Below are 23673 nucleotides of genomic sequence, written 5' to 3' on the forward strand. Positions count from 1 at the left end.
TTACAGTATACAGGAACTAATTTTCCTACATTTCCTTTACATTTCTTGGAATCTCAATGTACACTTATATTATGCTAGCAGGAACAGACATAAATATTTTCCTTTGCAAGTAGCAACAATCCTATACCTATGCACATCCTTCAGATACAAAATAATGAAACAGAAGGGCATCCAAGGAAGATTCCAGATTCCAAATCTCCTGATGCCTTGTTTGAAAAAAATGAGAGTTGGATATTATGTTCTCTATTATAATAGTCTTGGCATACTCCCTTCTACTTCTAAACCTTTATCATGTCTTCTGTTTGTAATTTATTATTTAATAAGCATAAAATTAAATTATTTAAAGTGTTTTTTATCATTTTTTAAAAATAAGGAGAATGACATAAAAGCATTTCTTGGAAATTAAAACATTTTCTGCCATCAGTGTATAGGAAGAATTGGAGGAAACAGAGACTGGAATCAGTGAGATTATTAAGAAAACTATTACAATAATTTAACCATGATATAAACAGGTGAGTGACATGGGGAATGAAGAGGAATGTACAAGTCAAAAATATTTGATAAAGGGTCACTTAAAGTTAGGGAAACCTTGGAAAAATCTAATCCAAACCTCTCATTTTACAGATAAGGAAACTGAGGCTTGGCAAATTTAAGTGAATTGCCCAAGATCACAAATCTAATAAATGAGAAAACAAATATTGAAACTGAGGTCCTTCACTGTACCACAATAGAAGAGGGAAAGGGAGGATTGTCTCTATCCTCTATAGATACAAGCTCTCATTATTTTATGTGAGGTGGTTACAGGCTTAGGTAGGCTAGAAAGCTCCATCAATAAATGTGAATTGTGCCAATTTTTTGCCAAAATTGTACATCATACATCCTTAAGAATAATAAAAGATGTGTCTTTGTGTTAGTAAGTTGTGTATCTGTCTCTGTTTCTCTGAGTATCTATGTGTGGTTCTGGGTGTAAGACTTACATTCCTAGGTGTATGCATGTGTTTCTCAATACCTCTATATATGTTCATTTCTGTCAGAGTGGACATGTCTACCTTAGTGTCTGGTTACACTCATGAGCAGAATTATTCATTTCAGAGTGATTATATATGTACATGTGTGATGAAAGTGAACTAGACTATTTGGACTAGTGTTTGCATGATGTACAGCTATCCCCTGCCTGGTTCCAGTCCAAGCAAATATGTGGAAGTCTAAGGTAAGTCTACTTTTGGCTCTGATGGCTCAGTAATTACTGAAGAGGACAGGTGGGTAAACAAAATTGGCAAAGAATTGCTTCAATGCCCTCTTTCTACAAATGAGGCAGGGCTAGTTAAAGCTACTGCCAAGAATCAGATGAGAAAAGAGTATTCCCCTAGTTCCACTTAGCCAGTCAAAATAGCTATGAGCACATGGCTACCCTCTTTTGTTCAGTCTTTCATGATTTCATGTGAATGAATATTTCAAGATGGAAGTGTCTAGATAACCTTGTAAATTTTGGAAATTAAGAGATCTCATCAAAGATCTTATCAGCAGTCATCTCTGAATGGTAGCAGAAGCTGCAGTAAAAACCAAAGTGGATTTCTGGATGCAGGAGAAGCATCCCCTGTGGGGGGGCAGAGATAAACTGAAGGTAATTAGTTATAGAGTGTGAGGGACTGTCTGATGTTGGCTACTGCCAAGTGGAGGTTGTGGCAAGATGGGGTAGGAACTGGGTATTAGGAAGTAACCAGAGCTCACGCTCCCGAGGCAGGGGCTGTGCTAGGCAGAGTTGTGGTGAACTGGGATGGTCTGGATACAGAGAAGTAACCGGAGCTCACACTCCTGAGGCAGTGGGCAGTGCTATTGGAGCTGTGATAGCTGGGGAAGGAACAGAATACAAGGAAGTAGCTGGAGCACGTGCTCCTGAGGCAGGGGGCTGTGCCACGTGGGAGTGGGACGGCAGAGGACGAATTCCCTTTGCTTAGTCCCCTCCCTAAATGCAACGTCAACCCCAGACGACTCCTTCCTGTGTCCTTCCTGACTTCCTGGGTCACGTACCTTCCCTTTGTGTAGCACTGACCCCAGACGCCTCCTCCTGGTATCTGGGCCTGACTTCCTAGGTCACGTGCTCTCTCTTTGTCTATGCACTAATCCCAGAAGCCTCCTTCCTGTATCTGGTGCTAGCCTCCTGCGTCACTTCCTCTCCCTTGGTGCGCTAAACTCAGACATCCCCTTCTGGTATCTGACCCTACAATCATTGACTAGTAGGCAGGCTGAGTAGGAGGGGCTAAGTAGGTACTTAAGGAACGGTTGTGGTCGGAGCACGCTCTCTCTTTGCTCCTGCTCTCTTGCTATGGCCTTCCTGCTTGGCCTTGCTGTGATGGCCTCTGAATAAAGCTCGGGTGTTGGCACCTCCTGGTCGGCTCGTCTCTGTGTGTTTATCCGGGTAGGCTCCGAAGACTGGTAAGTATGACTCTGGCAGCCTGCTGCTTATAGGAGGAGAGTGTATGGCGAGGCCGGCACAATAGAGTGAAAGTCACCCAAGGAAACACCATATCAGGGAGTGTGATCCCTCATGGAAGAGAATACTGTCTATGAATTCTAGTAAGTCATAGACCCAAAAAGTCAGTCAGTCAATTAACATTTATTAAGCATATAGTATGTGCCAGTTACAGTATTAAGCACTGGGGAAACAAATAAGGTAAAAGGCAAATAATCCCCATTTTAAAGGAGATCACAATTTAATGAAGCCATCATGCAAAGAAATATGCACAAATTAGATACAAGACCAATTGGAAATAAAAGAGAGAAGGCATGAGAATTGAAAGAGATTGAGAAAGGCTGGCATTTTACTTAGAACTTTAAGAAAGCAAGTCAGGGAAGCCTGGAGTTAGAGATAAGGAGGGAAAGCATTCTAAATATGGGAGGTAGCCACTGAAAATGTTCAGTTAGGAGATGGAATGTTAAATAATTGGATATTGGATATAAATAATTGAACAAAAATGGATATAAATAAGATGAAATTTTAAATAATTTATTTATTTTTAGTTTTCAACATTCACTTCCATAAGCTTTTGAGTTCTAAATTTTCTCCTTCTCTCATTTCTCTCCCTCCCCAACACAATATGCAATCTGATATAGGCTCTACTTATACATACATATTAAACATATTTTCCCATTAGTCATGATGTAAAGAACTGATGGGAGAAACCACAAGAATGAAGCAACAAAACAAAACAACAAAAGAAAAGAAGAGCAAATGCTATGCTTCCATATGCATTTAGACTCCATAGTTATTTCTCTGGATGTGGATAGCATTTTCCATCATGAGTCTTTTGGATTTGTCTTAGATCCTTGCATTGCTGAGAAGAACCAAGTCTATCAAAGTCAGTCATTGCACAATGTGGCTGTTACTGTGTCTAATGTTATTCTGGTTCTGCTCATTTCACTCAGCATCAGACCATACAAATCTTTCCAGTTTTTTTCTGAAGTCCACTTGCTCATCATTTCTTATAGTAGAATAGGATTCCATTACATTCATATACCACAACTTGTTGAGCCATTCCCCAATTGATGGGCACCTTTTCATATGACTATAGATGGCTTTAATCTCTTCACCTGAGAACTGCCTGTTGACCATTTACCAATTGAGAAATGACTTGTATACTCATTAATTTGACTCAGTTCTCTATATATTTAAGTAATGAGGCCATTATCAGAGACACTGGTTGTGAAAATTCTTTCCCAGTTTTCTGCTTCCCTCCTAATTTTGGTTGCATTGGCTTTGTTTGTGCAAAACCTTTTCAATTTGATGTAAACAAAATTATCCATTTTGCATTTCATACACATTATGCATTATCCATATGCATTTTGCTTATTATTTGAAATGCTTCTAGCTTATCTCCATTACATAGAATGCTTGCTGATGATTATAGACACTTGCCACCTACCATTTTAAGGAAGACTCCACTTATGCCTAGGCTCTCTAGTGTTTTTAATAGGAATGGGTGTTGCATTTTGTCAAATGTTTTTCTACATTTATTGAAATATAGAATGAAATATAGAAATCTACCTTTATTGAAATAATCATATGGTTTCTGTTAGTTTTGTTGTTTATGTGGTTGCAGTTATATGAAATAGTTATATTGTTGCATGTATGCAGTTCTCTATCTCTTGTTTCATCATAAATTCTTCTGTTCTCCATAAACATGAAAGGTAAACTATCCTTTGCTCTCCCAGTTTGCTTATAGTATCACACTTTATATCTAAATCGTGTACCCATTTAGACTCATTTTGCTATACAGTGTAAGATAATAGTCTATGTCTAGTTTCTGCCATACTATTTTCCAGTTTTCCCAGCAGTTTTTGTCAAATAGTGAGTTCTTATCCCAGAAGCTGGGGTCTTTGGGTTCATCAAACAGTAGATTACTGTGGACATTGACTATTGTGTCTTGTGTATCTAACCTGTTCCACTCACACACCACTCTATTTCTTAGCCAGTGCAAAGTAGTTTTGATTGCTGCTTTATAATATAATTTAAGATCTAGTATGGCTAGGTTACCTTCCCTAGCATTTCTTTTTCATTAGTTCCCTTGATATTCTGATGTTTTGTTCTTCCAGATGAACTTTGTTATTGTTTTTTCTAGTTCTATAAAATAATTTTTGGTAGTTTGATTGGTATGGCACTGAATAGGTAAATTATAGGTGGAATTGCCATTTTTATTATATTAGCTCAGCCTACCCAAGAGCAACTGATATTTTTCAATTATTTAGATCTGACTTTATTTGTGTGAAAAGTGTTTTGTAATTGTGTTCATATAGTTCCTGAGTTTGTTTCAGGAGGTAGACTCCTAAATATTTTATACTGTCTACAGTAAGTTTAAATGGAATTTCTCTTTCTATCTCTTGCTGTTGGGCTTTGTTAATAGTATATACAAATGCAGATGGTTTGTATGGGTTTATTTTATATTCTGCTTTGCTAAATGTGTTTATTATTTCAAGTAATTATTTACTTGATTCTTTGGAATTCTCTAAGTATACTATCATATGATCTGCAAAGAGTGATAGCTTTGTTTCTTCTTTGCCTATTCTAATACCTTCAATTTCTTTTTCTTCTCTTATTGCTAAAGTTAACATTTCTAGTAAAGTATTGAATAACAGTTGTGATAATGGACATCTTTGTTTCACTCCTGATATTATTGGAAATGCTTCTAGCTTGTCCCCATTACATAGAATGCTTGCTGATGATTGTAGATAGATGCTACTTATCATTTTAAGGAAGATTCTACTTATTTCTATGCTCTCTAGTGTTTTTAATAGGAATGGGTGTTGTATTTTGTCAAATTTTTTTTTCTACATCTATTAAGATAATCATTTTTCTGTTAGTTTTGTTGTTTATATGGTCAATTAAGCTTACAGTTTTCCTAATACTGAACTAGTCCTGCATACCTGGTATAAATATTACCTTGCCATAGTGTATTATCCTTGAGATAAGTTGCTGTAACCTCTTTGCTAATATTTTCTTTAAAATTTTTGCATCTATATCCATTAGGGCAATTGCTCTATAATTTTTTTCTCTCTTTTGGATCTTCCCTGTTTAGGTATCAGCACCATATTTGTAACAAAAAAGAATTTAGTTGGACTCTTTCTTCATCTGTTTTCCCAAATAGTTTATGTAGTATTGGAATTAGTTGTTTTTTTAAATGCTTGATAGAATTCATTTGTAAATCCATCTGCCTCTGGAGATTTTTTCTTAGTGAGTTCATTGATGGTTTATTCAATTTCTTCTTCTGAAATGGGGCAGTTTAGGTATTTTATTTCCTCTTCCATTAATCTGGGTAATTTATATTTTTTGTAAATATTCATCCATTTCACTGACATTGTCAAATTTATTGCTATACAACTGGGCAAAATAGTTCCTAATTATTGGTTTAATTTCCTCTTCATTTCTGGTGAATTTAACCTTTTCATTTTTGATGCTGGTAATTTGGATTTCTTTTTTCTTTTTTTTAATCAAATTAAGCAAAGATTTATTTTATTATTTTTTCATAAAACCAGCTCTTAGTTTTATTTATTGATTCAACAGTTTTCTTAATTTCAATTTTATTAATCTCTAGTTTTCATAATTTTTAATTTTGTATTTAATTGGGGATTTTTAATTTGTTCTTTTTCTAGCTATTTTTGGTTGCATGCTCAACTCACTGAACTCTTCTTTCTAAATTTTATTCATGTAAGCATTTAATATATAGAATTTTCTCTAAGGACCACTTTTGCTGCATCCCATAAGTTTCAGTATGTTGTAACATTATTGTAATTCTATTGGATGAAGTTATTGGTTGTTTTTATGGTTTGTTGTTTGACCCACTACATTCTTTAGGATTAGATTTTTTAACTTCCAATTAATTTTTAGTCTACCTTTCCATGGTCCTTTATTACCTGTAATTTTTATTGCATCGTGATCTGAAAATGGTGCATTTAATATTTCTGCTTTTCTGCATTGGATTGTGAAGTTTTTGCCCTATTACATGGTCAATTTTTGTGTAGGTACCATGTACCACTGACAAAAAAGGTATATTCCTTTCTTCCCCATTCAGTTTTCTCTAGAGGTCAACCATTTCTAACTTTTATAAAATTCTATTCCTCTTCTTAACTTTTTTCTTACTTATTTTGTGGTTAGATTTATCTAGCTCAGAGAGGGTTGAGTTCAGTTAAGTTAGTTCAGTTGAGGTCCCTCACTTAAGTATAATTTTACTGTCAATTTCTTCTTGTATCTCCCTTAACTTCTCCTTTAAGAATTTAGATGCTATACCACTTGGTACATATATCTTTATTAAAGATTTTACTTCATTGTCTATGGTGCCTTTTAGCAGGATGTAGTTTCCTTCCTTATCTCTTTTAATCAGATCTGTTTTTGCTTTTGTTTTGTCTGAGATCAGGATTGCTACCCTTGGGTTTTTTGTTTGCTTGTTTGTTTGTTTTGCTTCAGCTGAAGCATAATATATTCTGCTCCAGCCTTTTATCTTTACTCTGTGTGTATTTCCTCTGCTTCAAATGTGTTTCTTGTAAACAACATATTATAGGATTATCATTCTTAATCCAATCTGCTATCTATTTCTGTTTTATCAAAGAGTTCATCCCATTCACATCCACAGTTATGACTACTATCTGTATCTTTCTCTCCATCCTATTTTACCCCCATTAATGTTTTTCTCTCTCCTTTCTCCCTTTCCCTCCTCACTAGAGTTTTGCATTTGACCATAGCCTCGCAATTGTCTGTCCTCCCTTTTATTAGCATCCTCCTTTTTCTTTTCCCTTTCCCCTCCTCCTTATTATATAGTAGGTTTGATTTCTATAACTAACTGATTATGTTATTCCCTCTTTGAGCCAAATCTGATGAGAGTAAGGTTCAAATAATAAAGTACAGGTTTTTGTGCCTTTTCATGTGATATAATTTATCCTTGTCTGCCTCCTCCTTTCCTCTTCTCCCAATACAATCTCTTTTCACCCCTTAATTAGTTTTTCATCATCACATGAGAGTCAACTCATACCCACTCCCTCTGTCTTAGTATACCACTTTTAAATGGCATAATAATAATACAGTTCTCAAGAGTTATGTGTCATCTTCCCTTGTATGGATGCAAGCAGTTTGCCATTATTAATAACATATTGTTGCTTTTTTTTCTTTCCTGTTTACCTTTCTATGACTGTCTTCAGTCTCATTTTTGAAGGTCAAATTTTCTGATGAGCTCTGGTCTTTTCATCAGCAAGATTTGGAAGTCCCCTATTTCATTGAATGTCCATCTTCTCCCCTGAAAGATTATGCTCAATTTTGATGGATTAGTTGATTCTGGTTTGCAATCCAAGTTCCTTTGCTTATGGAATATTGTATTCCTCTTATTTTTTAATGTAGAAGCAGCTAGGTCCTGCATAATCCTGACTGTGGTTCCATGATATTTGAATTATTTCTTCCTGGCTGTTCTATCCACTACACCAATTACCTGTCCATGCTAATTGAATCCTTGGGAACTAATGAGATCATGAAATGAAATAGTATGAAGGAAGAGAGAAAGAGGTCCAAGGATAGAGATTTTTGTTACAATAAGGTTAGCAAGCATGGCCTGAATGAAGATCCAAGAAAGGAGGCTTTAAAGGAATATCCAGATTGATAGGAAGAGAATTGGGGGAAGACTAGTGTCACAAAAACCTAGAAAAAAAGAAGAATATCAAGAAAATGGTAATCAACAATGCCAAAGGCTTCAGACAGTTCCATAGAGAGCTATAACTAAAGGGAACTCTGGGAGGATTTCATGAATACGAAAAAGATTTCTGCTGAAGAAGTATGACTTACCCATTTTTCAATATGTTCTCTATGTGTATGCCTGCCTGACTATCATTATACTCTAAATTTAAGTCCTCTTTTCCCAGGTTATTGTATTTGCAGGACAGTCTGCCCTAAGTTGAGGAAAGAGTGTTTTGTGCCAATTGTTCTTACCACACATTTCTTAAGATATATATATTCTAAAAGCTGATTGAGACTGCTGGATGATTATTAATGGGCAGCATATTAATGAAGCCTTTGGAACAATGGTTGTAGAAACATAGCTGTTCAGCGTTACCCCTGCAAACCTGAGAGGAGGAGGAGGAGGAGAAAGAGGAGTAATCAGTCTATCATCATCATCATCATCATCATCATCATCATCATCATCTTTATCAGCAGCAGCAGAAGCAACTGCTGCTGCCCTCTGGTCTCTTAACCTGACAGTTCGATTGTAAGTATTTGGATTTGTTTATTTGCTTGCTTTTAAGGTTTAGAAGGTGAGAATTAATAGAACTTGGAAACTAAGTGATATAGAATAAGGGAGAGGGAAGAATCAAAGATGATTAATGTGTTAAGTTTGAGTGGCTAGAAGTGTAATGGTCCCTAAAGAATAGGGAGGAGAAAAAGGTAAGGTAGGAGGACATAGAGAAAATAATCAGGTTGGTTTTAGGTTTCATTTGAGGCAAGAGTAGGCTATCCAAATAAAAATATCCAATGGGCCACTCAGAGAAAATCAACAAGAATTTGGGAAAAGCTAGCTATAAAAATATAGATTTTTAAGTTTCCAACATGAAGGTAATAGTTAAATCTATGACAGTGGGATGAGATGTCTTAACAAGTATATAATGAGAGAAAGAATAGAGAAACTAGAACAGAGCCTTGGAGAAAGATTTCAGTTGCTATCACACTATGGACTTAGAACTCAACTGTACCAATTATCTCATCTTGTTTGAGCATGGCTTTATAAATTCAAGGTCATAGGTTTGTTATACATATAGACTAATGGGCTTTGTATTTTGCATAGCCATTCTATTCCTGAAACAACAACAATTCCATGGCCCTATCTAGTTGGTCAGCTGATACTTTTGACTGCCTTTTGAGTAGGTGGGTATTCAGATGTCTACTCACATTGTTTCATCAAAAAGTCATAAACTGAAGGAAGGGAAGAGAGAGATAAGAAGTGCCAAGGAAAATGCATACCTAGTGTATTCACTAGTTTCAAAATATAATTTTTCATTGACCAAACTATAGCACCATGGTAAGGAAATATGGGTACAAACAACCTGTAAAAGGTCAGCTCAAAAACCCTATCTTATCAGTCAAATGAAGGTCCATAAAACACACAATTTGAATAGATCTGTGATGCATTTAGAGGAGAATGCAAGCAACAAAGGGATACTTTCTTTGCTTATAGACTGCAACAAACCATCTGTTTTTCAAGTCAGCCCAGCCCAAGCATAATGCCAGCTTGCTAATGAGCATCATTTTAGAGTAGATGGCCCAATGAAAATCCATCATCAGTATGGGAGGAAAAAATTAATGCAGCTCCCCATTGACAGAGTGAGAGAGTTATTTTTTTTAATTCATTTATGTATTTTTAGTTTTCAATATTCACTTCCACAAGATTTTGAGTTCCAAATTTTCTCATCTCATCCCTCCCCTTCCCCCAAGATGGCATGCATTCTGAGTACCCCTTCTCCTAATCTGACCTCCCTTCTTTCTCTCCCCCCCCTTATCCCCTTCACCTTCAATTTTCCTGTAGGGCAGGATAGATTTCTATACCCCATTTCCTGTATAAATATTTTCGAGTTGCATGTAAAAACAATTTTTAACATGTGTTTTTAAAACTTTGGGTTCCAAATTTTCTTCCTTCCTCCTCCCCCCCACAATCATTGAGAAGGCAAGCAACTCAATATAGGTTATACATGTGCAGTCATGCAAAACACTTCCACAGTAGTCATGTTATGAAAAACTAAGTATATTTCCCTTCATCCTATTCTGCCCCCGCCCCGGCTTGTTCTATTCTCTCTGTTGACCCTGTACCTCCTTAGAAGTTTTTGCTTCTGATTACCCTCTTGTCCAATCTTCCCTACCCTCTATCATCCTCCTGCTGTCCTGTCCCATTTTCCCCCTATTTTCCTGTAAGTAAGATAGATTTCCATACCCAATTGAATGTATATGTTATTTCCTCCTTAAGCCAAATCCAATGAGAATAAGATTCACTCATTCCCTTTCCCTTTCCCCATTTCCCCTCTACTGTAAAACTCTCATCAGTTACAAATATCATTTTTCCATGCAGAATATAAACAGTTCAACCTTAATAAGTCTCTTATTATTTCTCTTTCTTGTTTGCATCTTCATGTTCCACTTGAGTCTTGTATTTGAAAGTCAAATTTTCTATTCAGTTCTGGTCTTTTCATCAAGAATGCTTGAAACTTCTCTATTTCATTGAATGTCCAATTTTTCCCCTGAAGGATTATACTCAGTTTTGCTGGGCAGGTGATTCTTGGTTTGTAATCCTATTTCCTTTGCCCTCTGGAATATTATATTCCAAGCCCTGTGGACCCTTAATGTAGAAGCTGCTAAATCTTGTGTTATCCTGATTGTGTTTCCACCATACTTGAATTGTTTCTTTCTGGCTACTTGCAATATTTTCTCCTTGACCTGGGAACTCTGGAATTTGGCTCCAATATTCCTAGGAGTTTTCCTTTGGGGATCTCTTTCAGGAGATGATCGGTGGATTCTTTCCATTTCTATTTTGCCCTCTGGTTCCAAAATGTCAGGGCAGTTTTCCTTGATAATTTCTTCAAAGTTGATGTCTAGGCTCTTCTTTTGATCATTGTTTTCACATAGTCCAATAATTTTTAAATTCTCTCTCCTGGATCTATTTTCCAGGTAAGTTGCTTTTCCAATGAGATGTTTTATATTGTTTTCTTTCTTTTTTTTCATTCTTTTGAATTTGTTTTACAGTGTCTTGATTTCTCATAAAGTCACTAGCTTCCAATCACTCCATTCTAGTTTTTAAGGGAGTATTTTCTTCAGTAAGCTTTTAGACTTTCTTTTCCATTTGGCCAATTTTGCTTTTTAAGGCATTCTTCTCCTCATTGGCTTTTTGGACCTCTTTTGCTATTTGGGTTAGGTTATTTTTTTAAGGTGTTATTTTCTTCAGTATTTTTTGGGGTCTCCTTTAGCAAGCTATTGATTGTTTTCTTTTTTTTTCTGATTTTCTTGAATCACTCTCAGTTTTTCCTCTACTTCTCTTACTTGCCTCTCAAAATCCTTCTTGAACTCCTCCATGGCCTGGGACCAATTCATATTTTTCTTGGAGGCTTTGGGTGTAGGAACTTTGGCTTTGTTGTCTTCTTCTGGTTGTGTGTTTTGATCTTCTTTGTCACCAAAGAAAGATTCTATAGTCTGACTCTTTTTGCGCTGCTTGGTCGTGATCCCAGCCAATTGCCTGAATTGTAAACTTTTTGTTAAGGTAGGAGTCTGCTTCCAGTGTGGAGAATGTACTGTCCCAAGCTTTGGGGGTTTTGTGCAGCTCTTTTCAGAGGTACTTCTAGGGACCTGTAAATTTTCAGTTCTTCCAAGTTGCTATGTTCAAGGGTGAGGTGTTTACTCCTTTCCTGGCCTGTGCTCTGGTCTATGAATGACTACAAAGTACTCTTTTCTGTCTTGGAACTGTGAGGAGGATTCTCTCCCCACTGCCACTAAAAGCTCCACCAAGCCAGTGCTCTTCCTCCTCCATGCCCGCCACCCAGAACTGTGACCCAGATCCAAGCGTAGGCAAAGCAAGAGGATCCTGCATCAGCAAAGAGATCCCTGCAATCCCCTTTGATCAGCCACTCAATTCCCCTTCAGTCTGTGGGCCAGAAGCTCCAGAGGCAGCCGCTGCGTGCCACACTCAGGGAATGTGGCTGCAACCCCACCATGTTTCTCTCTCACCACCACTGAAACAGATTTTTCCTAGTGACCTTCTAAGTTGTCTTTGGCGTTCATGGGTTGAGAATCTGGAAACCACCACAGCTGCCCATGATTCAGTCCTCTGAGGCCTGCTCCAGTTCACTGCGGCCTACATACCCATGCTGAACTGTGATCCTTTCCCAGCCTGGCACGATATACCTTTCCAATCAACCATTCAAGCTGTCTTGGGCTGGAAATTTGTTTCACTCTGTCTTTTTATGGGTTCTGCTGCTTTAGAATTTGTTTAGAGTCATTTTTTACAGGTATTTAGAGAGGTTTGGGGGAGAGCTCGAGCAAGTCACTTCTTTTACTCCGCCACCTTGGCTCTGCCTTCCATCAAGACTTATTCTGCAGATATGAAGAAGAGCAATTTCTATCTAGTAGTCATGAAAACAATATGAGTTAACAGGCCCCAAATATATCAAGGTAGGCAGATGAAAGAAATTTAGGTTTACAGACCTAAAATAAATTGCACATATTATCTTCCCCTTTCTTTTTTTTCTGTTTGATTTTTGTATAATTTATTTTTTGCAAGAAAACAATATATCTTCTGTAGACAGTTGCTTATTTTCTCTTATTAAGATAATGGAAAGAAATATAAAAAGGTAAAAAAGTAACTGAAATATAAGTGATCAGATTTCAGAAATGCAGGTGGTACAACAATCAAGATCAAAACCAATTTGTGAGAGAAAGTTTAAGAAAAGTTCAAAGTGGGGTTAAGATGCTCAGTATCAGGATCAATTTATATATATTTTAATACAAAATAAGCCCAAGCATATAATGAAATATAGAATATCTCTGAACATTCCTACCAAAAACAAATATATGTTATAGCAAAGGAAATAGCAATCCAAACACATATTGGGATTCCTTGAAATTGTGAAGAAGTATAGGAAAAATAATTCTTGTAAAATTTAGAATATTGCAAAGTCTACAAAACAAAGAGCAAATACACACATTATGATTGGAACCAATAATTCTTGTTCATAGAGCTTATCATACAACATGTGGTTATAGAATCAATTAAATATCATCATTTTCCAAAGCTAAAGTATTAAAGATGAATATGCATAGCATGTCATTCAGTGTCATGCAATATGAAACATTTCCCTTGTCTTCAATTTGAACTCTTCACAAATCCCTATATAGTAAAGAGCCATCTTCTTTCATTCCACATACTAAAATTTCCTTCCAAGGTCACTGTGACTTGAGGAGTTAAAGTAGCCATCCAGCCTTCTTAGTTACACCAGGAAGACAATATAAATTGAAGTGCTGCCAGTACTACATATTCAGGTTTTTAAATTCACATTTCCCTGAAGTTGGTGAAAGGATGAGGGTGGATATATGTTGATGGATTCCATACTATGTGATATCATTATCAATAATTAAACAAAAGATCTTTGGAAAACACTTGATTGAAAGGGAAAGGGAAATCTTTTATTCCTAAGAGCTTAGTAGATTTTGTCAGTCACTGATGCAACATTACTCTCATGGTTAAGGAATATTAGCAGTTCAGTTCACTTTTAATATATGGCATATTTAACAATCAATCTGTTTTTGCTCTTTGATCAGGTCCAATACAGGTCAAGGGCTAAAATTATTTTTAAGCTAATTCTAATTAGCCTTTAAAAGTTACAGCTGGGAACATCACAAAGAGATTCTTTTTTCCTTTATGGACCCTCAAAATTGTACTTGCAGAGGTCTATACCATCACTTACAACCAAGTTACAACTAAGAACTCCAGTGAATAGATGAAATTCACTTAAATAGGAATGGGAGTTCAGGGGAGAGATATAATACATCAAGTTCCAAATACTAATGTAGAGTGACACAAAATCCCTTGTGATTGAGACCCTTGAAAAATAGCTGATAAGGGAACCACATGGGGATATAGCAGATAATAGGATGGGAAAACTTTCCTGCAGTTCAGGAAGGCCTCAGGATCCCACATTGTCCAGTTCACCCTAATATTATCATTGATCCTAGTTATCCCTGTCAAAGGTGTGACATGGATTGCTAGATGCCAGCAATATGATGTGGGAGGCAAAGAACAATCCCCATCATGTGAGGTTGCTTCAAGAACGTGAGAAACGTGAAATCTAACTACCAGGACCATATACAAACAAAAATCACAACCATAGTCTTCACCTGCTAGAGGAGAGTTTGAAGGAAGATAGTAGATAGGAGAACTGCTTGTGGATGAAAGAGGGCCCAAGTAGAGAAATGACAAAGCAATGGGAATCTGGAGGTATGGCAACCTCGTTTCTCAGAAAGCAATGAGGCCAGTCACAAGATGTGGGGACCAACCCTCGGGACAAAGCATTTTCTCATATGATGGTTCTCTGGAACAAAGTGCCCTGCCCTAGAATTATGGACACATTGCTATTTAACCACATCCATATTTGTATCATATTCTGACTTTGTAGCCAGTTGAAAAAATCTCATTGAATTAATAATTGTATATCAAAATTATATTTTCTATATTAGAAACTTTTAAAAATAATGTAAAAATTTGATTTTAGAATGTCTTTAACATGATATGAACATCCAAATGAGCATTTTCATGATAAAGTGAAACTTTGAAACTAGTGACATCTTAATGGACATGATAGATAAAATGGTATAGTAGCAGATCAACGTGCAACCAACATTCATAGAATTACTATGTTAAGAACTAGCAACTTCATTATTTAAGAACGTGCTTAACTCCCAAGGCTAGCTTCAGTAAATAAATTACAAGTGTATGCTTCCCACATTGCATGTTATCCACCAGGGAAAAGAGAAGCAAAAAATGTATTGTATTATTTCCCTGAGTCATATTGATTTCCAATGATTTTGTTTTTTGTAATTTGCCAGTTCAAGTTGTTTTGTTTTGATAATGCAGAGTTCTGAGAATGCATCTGTCTTTGAAGTATGTATATTTATATTATTCTCAGATCCTGTAGTCATTTTTCTCAAGAAGTAAATGCTCTTTAAACATATGTATAAAACAAAAGCACACAATGAATAGAAATCTCAAATGTGTGTTTAAGTGGTGCTGAAAATTTAGGTCCTTACTATACAAAATTGGTTTGATTCTCCCTCTCACCAGAAGTAACCACCTGTCCCATATTAGTCTTTTCTGGTAGTGATAGCCTACACAAGGCCCAGTGATGACACTTTCCCACTCAACTCTCTGAATCCTTCAGAAAAAGGAACTTTAATAGTAACGCATGACATGACTGCATCTATAGTAATAATATGGAGAATGAAAGTCTCTGATACACGCCACATTATTTTTTATTAATTTATTTTGTTTTATCAACAATCACTTCCATAAGCTTTTGAGTTTTAAATTTTTCTCCCCCTCCCTCCCCATCTCCCTCCTCAAGATGGCATGCAATCTGATATATACTATACCTATACATTCTTATTAAACACGTTTTCACATTAGTCATGTTGTAATACACTGCACAATATTGTCATATTCCAATCCCATCTAGTAAATGTTCATTAAGTTACTATGCACAAGGTGCTATGCTGGGAAGGAAACAGCATCTATCCTCAAGGAACTTTCATTCCTAACCCTAACAATACCTAGCATTACATCTGTGGTTCTTAACCCCCCACCAAGGTTTCTTGTGGAAAGTCTCACATAAGTGGCCTATTTAGTACCCCAAATGTACAATGGCTTTTAACTTTGGTTACCTTTTGCCGTCTCTTTAAGAAAGTCTAGGATTGTCAATGATGGATGTTTTTTTAACACAATCTTCCTGTCTACCCAAGTCATCCCCATTAACTGAAAAGATATCAGTGACCTCAGGTACTGTATCATACATAGCCTTTCAGAATCCAGGTTCACCTACACCTCATATTTAAAGATCAAAAGGGTACCTTTGTACCTTTGCTCATCAGCACATGTTATTTACAACTACTACATACTGTTTCTGACTTTATGCTTAAAAATTCCATATGTATACCTGACACCTCAGATGCTGGATACTCCTCTTCATACTCTTCAATCTCATAAACCTGGAGATAGAAAAAGCATACTCTTTGTTCCTTTGTGCCACTTTTAGACATTTTATCAAGTACTACTACTTAACAGTTTCTCCTTTGAAATTCATGCCAGCTAACTACAACTTTCTTCAATCCTTATTGCTGTTCCTTCCCTTGGACACCCCCCCTACACACACATAACTCCCTCTATGATTTGGGGGCCTGGATTGAAGTCTTTTTCTCTATGTAAGTTCCTACAATCACACTTAAGAAATATCAGTATCCACACTAATGAAAATTTATCAGTCCTCACATGTCCATCAATTTCTCATTTCCTGTAACATTTACTTTTTTTCCCTAAATTTTAATCATTCACAAAGGTGCACACAGTTTACTGTTTACTTTCTATCACTCAAAACTACCCCTACTCCATAAATTTGACCTCCAATAATTTTTTTCAAGAGAACTATCTTCACTCTTTGTACATTTTCAATTACCTCACTCCTCTCCATTTTGTTTTACTATTTATATCCTTGAATCATCCTTGTTCTTACAATCTCTAAGTGTGATTACAGTTTTGCTTTCCTCATATTCAGTTTGTAACCCATGTTCAGTCTCATCATCAATGACTCCTCTACTTTGCAATCCCTTTCAATCTGTACCATCCTCATCCTAATAACTATCACCCCTAAATAATTCATAAATACTGTGCCCTCTGTTTCTACATCTGAGATCCTAGAAACTGTGGGGGGCAATGCTTAATGTCGAATAAGTCTGCTGCCAATTCATGTTCACCAATACCAACAGACCACTCCTAGCTGCACAGAAAACTCCCTTTCACTTCTTATGAAGTCAAGTTATACATGGTGGCTGTTATATAAACCTCTTCTCTTCTCAAACCATAATTCTCTCCTTTTTTTCCAATTGGAATTGTCCAAAGAAACTGAAATGGATACAGAGTAAATACATTGGTCAATATAGATTTTTAAAAGAGCAACATCAAGAGCAGATAACATAACATGAGCACAAGTGACATGGATGTTAAGCATAGTTTTAACATCACCAAAGCTGAGAATGAGCAAAATGAATATCATTCTAACAAGAATTGTTTTTAAAAAATGATGCTGGGGATTAGAGGGGGAAAAAGAAGATATCAATATATTCTTAGAATAGATGGAAGGAAGGGAGAGATGGAGGAAGAGAAGGAAAGAAGGGAGAAAGGAAGGAAGGAAGGAAAGAGGGAGACAGTAAGAGAGAGAGGAAGGGAGGAAGGAAAGAATTTATTAAGCACCTTATTTATTAAGCCAGAATTTATTAATTAATTTATTTTTATTATTAAAGAATTTATTAAACCAGGCCCTGTGCTAAGTGCTTTAAAAATAGTATTTCATTTGATCCTTTCAACAATCCTCAAAGGTGGTTACTAGTATTATCTACAATTTATAGTTGAGGAAATTGAGGTGGACAGAGGTTAAGTGACTTTCTCAGAGTCACTCAGCTAGTTAGAGTCTGAAGTCAGATTTGAATGAAATTTTTTCCTAGTTCAAAGCTCAGTTTGCTATGTACTGAGCCATATCATTGCTTGGCACAGGAAGATGGGAAGATGATAATGGATGATATAGAGAATGTTGAACCACTTGAATATTTTTTTGCATCTATATATATCTTTGTTTTCTGCCAAGGGGAATAATCTTTGAACTATGTGGGGCAGAACAAAAAAGCTTAATGAAAAACTAAAATCCCAAATAAGTAAGCAGAGAATAGAAGAAGAGTTAGATGCCCTTATTGAAGTACAGGTCACCAATCCTAGGTAAATGATTACATCACAGGATACTGAAAGAACTGGTGATATGATGTTCAACAATTGTCAAGGAAATTTGAAAGATCATGAAGAGAAGTGCTACAGGAAGTGAAAAAGGTAAATATATCCATTTCACAAAATGAAGAGAGTGGAGTTTGCATAGTTAAGTCTCACTTTGATTTCTGGCAAAACTCCGGAACATAGTGTTGAAAGGAATGATGTGATTTTTAAAAAGGGAGGGAAGGATAATCAGGAAAAAAGGAAAAAAAAATTAGATATAAGAACAGGTTGTGCAAGATTAATTCAATTTCCTCTTTTTCATAATGTTTAAATTAGGGGAATACAGCGAAAATATCTTATCTAGAGTTCCCATAGTATTTAACAAAGTTGTAACATTACCCTTGTGGACAATATTGAAAAATGTAGGCCAGATGTTGGTTAGTTAGATCAATTAATGATTAGTGAATTATGGCTTCACATCAGCAAAGAGGGAGGTTTCTTCGAATCTCTTAGGTATTTGTGCTTAGGTATGGGTAGTTTTAACATTTTTATCAATGATTTGTCTGAAATAATAGGTGGTTCAATAAACAGATTTGCTGAGTTACCAAAGCTGAAAGATATATTCAGAACATTTAAATACCATCAGATTTAAAAAAAAATTCTATTAACAGTGTAGAATGATAGGTCAAATTAAATAATCATATTTCATAAATACAAATGTAAAATACGTTTATGGGTTTAAAAAACCAACTTCAAAAATGCAGCATGGGAAACTACTATATAAAAATTTCCAGTGAAAAGTATCCGGGAGTTTTATTGGAGGAGACCATCTAAGTTGGTGTCCAATATAGTCTACCATGACTATACAATAAAAGATGATAATACAACAAAAGCAGTCAATAGAGAGTAGTTATATCATTTACTGCGTTAAAAAAAGATACCTTGTCCAGAATAAGGGAGATTGTTGTCCCAGTGTTCAGACTATAGTTAGAATATTCTGTTTCATTTTGGTAGCCACAGGTTTGGAAGGTCTTAACAGGCTTGATAGAATCCAGGATAAAAAGCAACCAGAGCCGTAAAGAACATCAAAACTGCTCAATATGGGAACTGTTTGGAGAAATTTGGGGATATTTAGCCTAGATAAGGGAAGACTTATAAATAACAAGAGTAGAATTGTCATGTAGACAAGAGAACAGGTTTATTTTTTCTTAGTCTTCAAGGGCAGTACTAGCCACAATATGAGGAAGTTGTGGAGAAAGATTTTTAAGTTCCATGAAAAATAATGTCCCTTACACTTAAAATTATGTGAAAGTGGAATGTAGTCCCTAAAAAAATAGTGTTGATGACAACAAAATGAGTGGCTATTGGAGGATTTTGCTGAGGTTATTTGTGTATGAATGTGCATGGTCACTCAGGTGGCCTTTGAGCTCCCTTCAAACTCTGATATTTCATTATTATTTTCAGAGTGTAGTGTATACTATTGAGAAAGAAGCTTTTCCCTAGATATTTATAAATGTTTATTGCAGGTTCCTTTTCATGCCCATTCCTCTGATGAGTTCTCCAATTTATATTAAGATAAAATAAAAAAGTCTCAGTAAGACAGCTAGTGGCATGTTAAGTATGAGGATATTTCACTTAAGGGAAATTCATTATGTGCAACTTTGCACCTATAGGAATAAATCAGCTTAATGATTCTCTTAGTAATCCTTGATAAGCCAGCTTATTTCTAAAGATATTAACCAAATATCTACATAGTATTTTCCCCTAACATTGCTTTATATCATAAAGACTTTATTTTCTTTATTAGATGACTTTTAACCTGTCATTTTTAAATAGAATTCCATATCCCTGGCACTCTATTCCTCTTCACATATGACTCTTGTACCCAGCATTTATGCATCGTGAAGATTAACTAAATTGTTCCAAAGTATGAAAATTCAAACATCTATGCTGTTTTAATTCTTTTAAACAGTATTAATTATAGTAATTATTTGGAGGTCAGAAAACAAGGACATATTCAATTATTTTAGGTAGAAAAGTAAAAAATGAACAAATGGATTTCTCATAAGTCTGATTGTTGTAAATGGGCCTAAGGATTTCCAATTTCTTCCCCCACTGTTTAGTAATTTAACAGAGAAGAGGTTACTATGGCAACCAAAAGTAGCAAAATATAATGTGAATGATTAATAATTGAAACATAGACTTTAAAGTGGAAAAAAAAACTTTAGAGATCATCTAGTCTGACTTCCACATTTACACATGGGGAAACTGAGGCCTAGAGAACAGAAATGATCTAGTGGCTAAGTAATAATTACAGGATGTATGAATTTTCTTTCTCTTTAAAAGAAAATTTTCATCTGACTTGTTTTTCTTTATCTCATCGTCATTACCCCATCAACACTCTGTAAAACACCTGATGTAGCAACTATGTCTAAAAACATATACAATGTTCTGTCTTAGCCCCACCTTTCTATGCTGTAAGAGGGGTGGCATGCTTCATTATCTCTTCTCTGGGCTCTTTATTACCTTTTCCTTTACTCGGAATTTACCTGTCTTTCAGAGCTGTTTTTTTTTTCTTATTTAAATTGTAGTGATTATCTATGTTCTCATGGTACTGATTTTTGTTCTCCATCAGTGCATACAAATTTTGTCATATTTCTCTGAATGCTTTATGTTTGCCAATTCTTATTATACAAAAAGTTTCTATCACATTCCTATACCATAAGTTTGCAACCATCTTCCAGTCAATGAGTATCTATTTTATTTTTATTTTTTAATTTTTGCTACCACAAAGAGTCCTTCTCCAAATATTTTTGCATATATTAGAACTTAATTTCTGTCTTTTAATTTCTTGGGAGTAATAATAATAATAATAATTATTATTATTATTATTATTATTACTGTTGAATTGATATAGTGCCTTATATTTTGCAAAGCACCTTACAAATATTATTTCTTTTTCTCCTCAAAATAACCCTGGGGAATAGGTTCTATTGTTATTCCTGTTTTGCAGGTGAGGAGACTGAGGCACACTCTGATTAAGTAACTTACCCAGCATCACACAGCTTGTAAATGAGTGAAGCCAAATTTGAATTCAAGTATTTTTGACTCTAGACTTTACTAATTTCCCTTTTGACTCAGTGGTTGAACTATCCTGGTATGCAAAGCTTATGCCTTTCAGATGAGCACCTATCTCCCTTGTGAAGTCAGAAATCTCACCCAGGTCAGCTGAGCCTGACTTGGCCCAGCACTGGTCTCCTCCACCTGGATGTAGAGGGTTGGGCCATGCTGCTTCCTAGCAGATAAATGCCAAACTGGCCGGAAGCTCAGGATTCTGGAGGGATGCTCACATCCTACCTCTTATTTTTTTTTTTCTCTACTGCACAGAGACATGGTTTCCAATGCAAAAGTAAAAATAAAGTCATTAATAAAATCCCAGGAATGCTTGAGGTTACATAAGTCAAATATGCGAATTTTAAAGATCGAATACATGTATGCACATATGCACACATATACACATATGTGTCTAAATATACACATATGTGTGTATAGATGTATGTATACGTGTGTTTATGAGAGAGAGATTCATCATTCTTAGGAATTCTCCAATTATTGGATGCAAATTTGTTTCCAATTCCTATTTTTTTGTTATTGTTGTTTTGATAAAGAGGATCATAAATTTAGACCTCCAAGGGACCTCAGAGACCATCCTGTCCTACACTTTCATTTTCATGATGAATAAACTGAGCCTCAGGGAAGATGATTAACTTCCCCAATGACACAAGGTAGGAAGCATAAGAGGAAGAAACTGGGCAAGTCATAACCCATATTGCACAAAATAGTATTATGCTAATGAGTTTTGTCTTCTGGATCAATAACCTTCTTAGGGGATAGAACTAATAATGGGATTACTGGGTAAAAGCATTTGAACACTTATGTGACTTTATGGTATAGTTCCATGCTAATTTCCCAAATGGTCAAACTATTCTACCAGCAGTGAATTAACATACCAGGTTTCCCACAACTCTGCCAACACTGAATTTTTCATCTTTTATGTTCTGTACCAGTTTGATGCATCCATGGAAACAGACTGGTATTATGGGCATTTGACTGACATGGACTGTGGAGCTTTCCCAACTGTGGTCTTAGACTAGCTATTAATGGGAAAATTGATTGCATTCTAGCAGCATGGGGCTCAAGTTGCCACTGCTTTATCATTTATGCCAGGAAAACCATAAACAATGTGTGTAGAATACTTTAATTAAAGCATTCCAATGTGAAACTTCAAATGTTATGACAGTTCTGGGGGCCTAAAGTATCAGGAAAAGACAAATCTGCAAAGGACTTAGAAACATGGTTGATTTTTTTTTCAAGGTGAGATACCATGTTAGATAAGTGGATCATAGATTTAGAATTGGAAGGGATCAGAGGGTTCCTCTAATTTCAACATGTAATTGAACACATGAGTAACCTGACCAAGAAAAACCATGTCTTGCTCACAGTCACCTGGGTACCATGTGACACAGCATCACTTTGAAAGTAATTTGTAAGGAAAGGATTGGCAGAGGCAGAAACAGTAAAAGGTTCCATTAAAATCATCCTGTCAAACTTTTATTTATGTGTGCATAGCATAATGTATATTGTATGCACAATGATACATGATTCTAGATAAACTTCAGACCCTGTACTCGTAACAATTACATTTTAACAAAGAGAGAGGGCACATACACAAGTAAATTTAGTTACAAGAATAGTAAAAGGAAGTGCTTAATTCATAATGCAAGTTGTGTGCTCCGTGAGGTTTGAGAGGAGAAAGGTTATTACTATTAGGTTGGAGGCAGAAAAACATTAGGCAAGACTTCATATATAAGATAGTATTTAATAATATCATATGATCATAGATTTATTGTTGGAAGGCTTAGAGCTCATATGGTCCAGCCCCTTCATTTTACAGATGAGAGACTAAAGCTCAGAAAGGGTAAGGGTCTTGTCCAGGGTCACACAGGTAGTAAGTGTCTGAAGCTGGATTTGAATTAGAGTCTTCCAGAATCTATGTCTAGAATTCTACCTGCTACATCATCTAGATAGGTAGTAAATGAGAAAGCCAAGACGTGAACCTGTGTTCAGGTCCTTTGATTCCACATCTGAAATTCTATGTTCTAAAAGACAGTAGGAATTCATCATGGAAGGAGGTAGTGAGCACATGCTGAGAAAGAAGAATAAATGGAGAAAAAACACAAAGGAAGGAAAGACAGTTTGTGAACAGTGTGAGGAAGGGGATAAAAGAGATAGCGAACAGTTTACTTTTGTTGAAATACAGATTACGCAGACTAGAGTATCATGAGGTTAATTCTGGAATCATAAAGTAATGCCAAATTGTGCAATGTCTTGAATGGCAGATCCGTGAGATTGTGTTCTATTTGGTAGATAGTAAGGAGCAATTACAAGATTTTAAATAGAAGAATAACCTAACTAGATCTATGCATAATAAGGTCTGAGAGATAACTGAGCAGAGACCTGTGTGGAAAGACTGTGGAAGCTAAAAATTCTGTTAGCAGGCTATTGATGTAGTCCAGGTGGGTGAAAATGAGGTTTTGGACTATTGGGGTGACAGTGGGAATAAAGAACACAAAATAAATGT

The sequence above is a fragment of the Vombatus ursinus genome, unplaced genomic scaffold, assembly GCF_900497805.2.
Source record: "Vombatus ursinus unplaced genomic scaffold, bare-nosed wombat genome assembly UNPS02014791.1, whole genome shotgun sequence".
NCBI classification, from domain to species: domain Eukaryota; kingdom Metazoa; phylum Chordata; class Mammalia; order Diprotodontia; family Vombatidae; genus Vombatus; species Vombatus ursinus.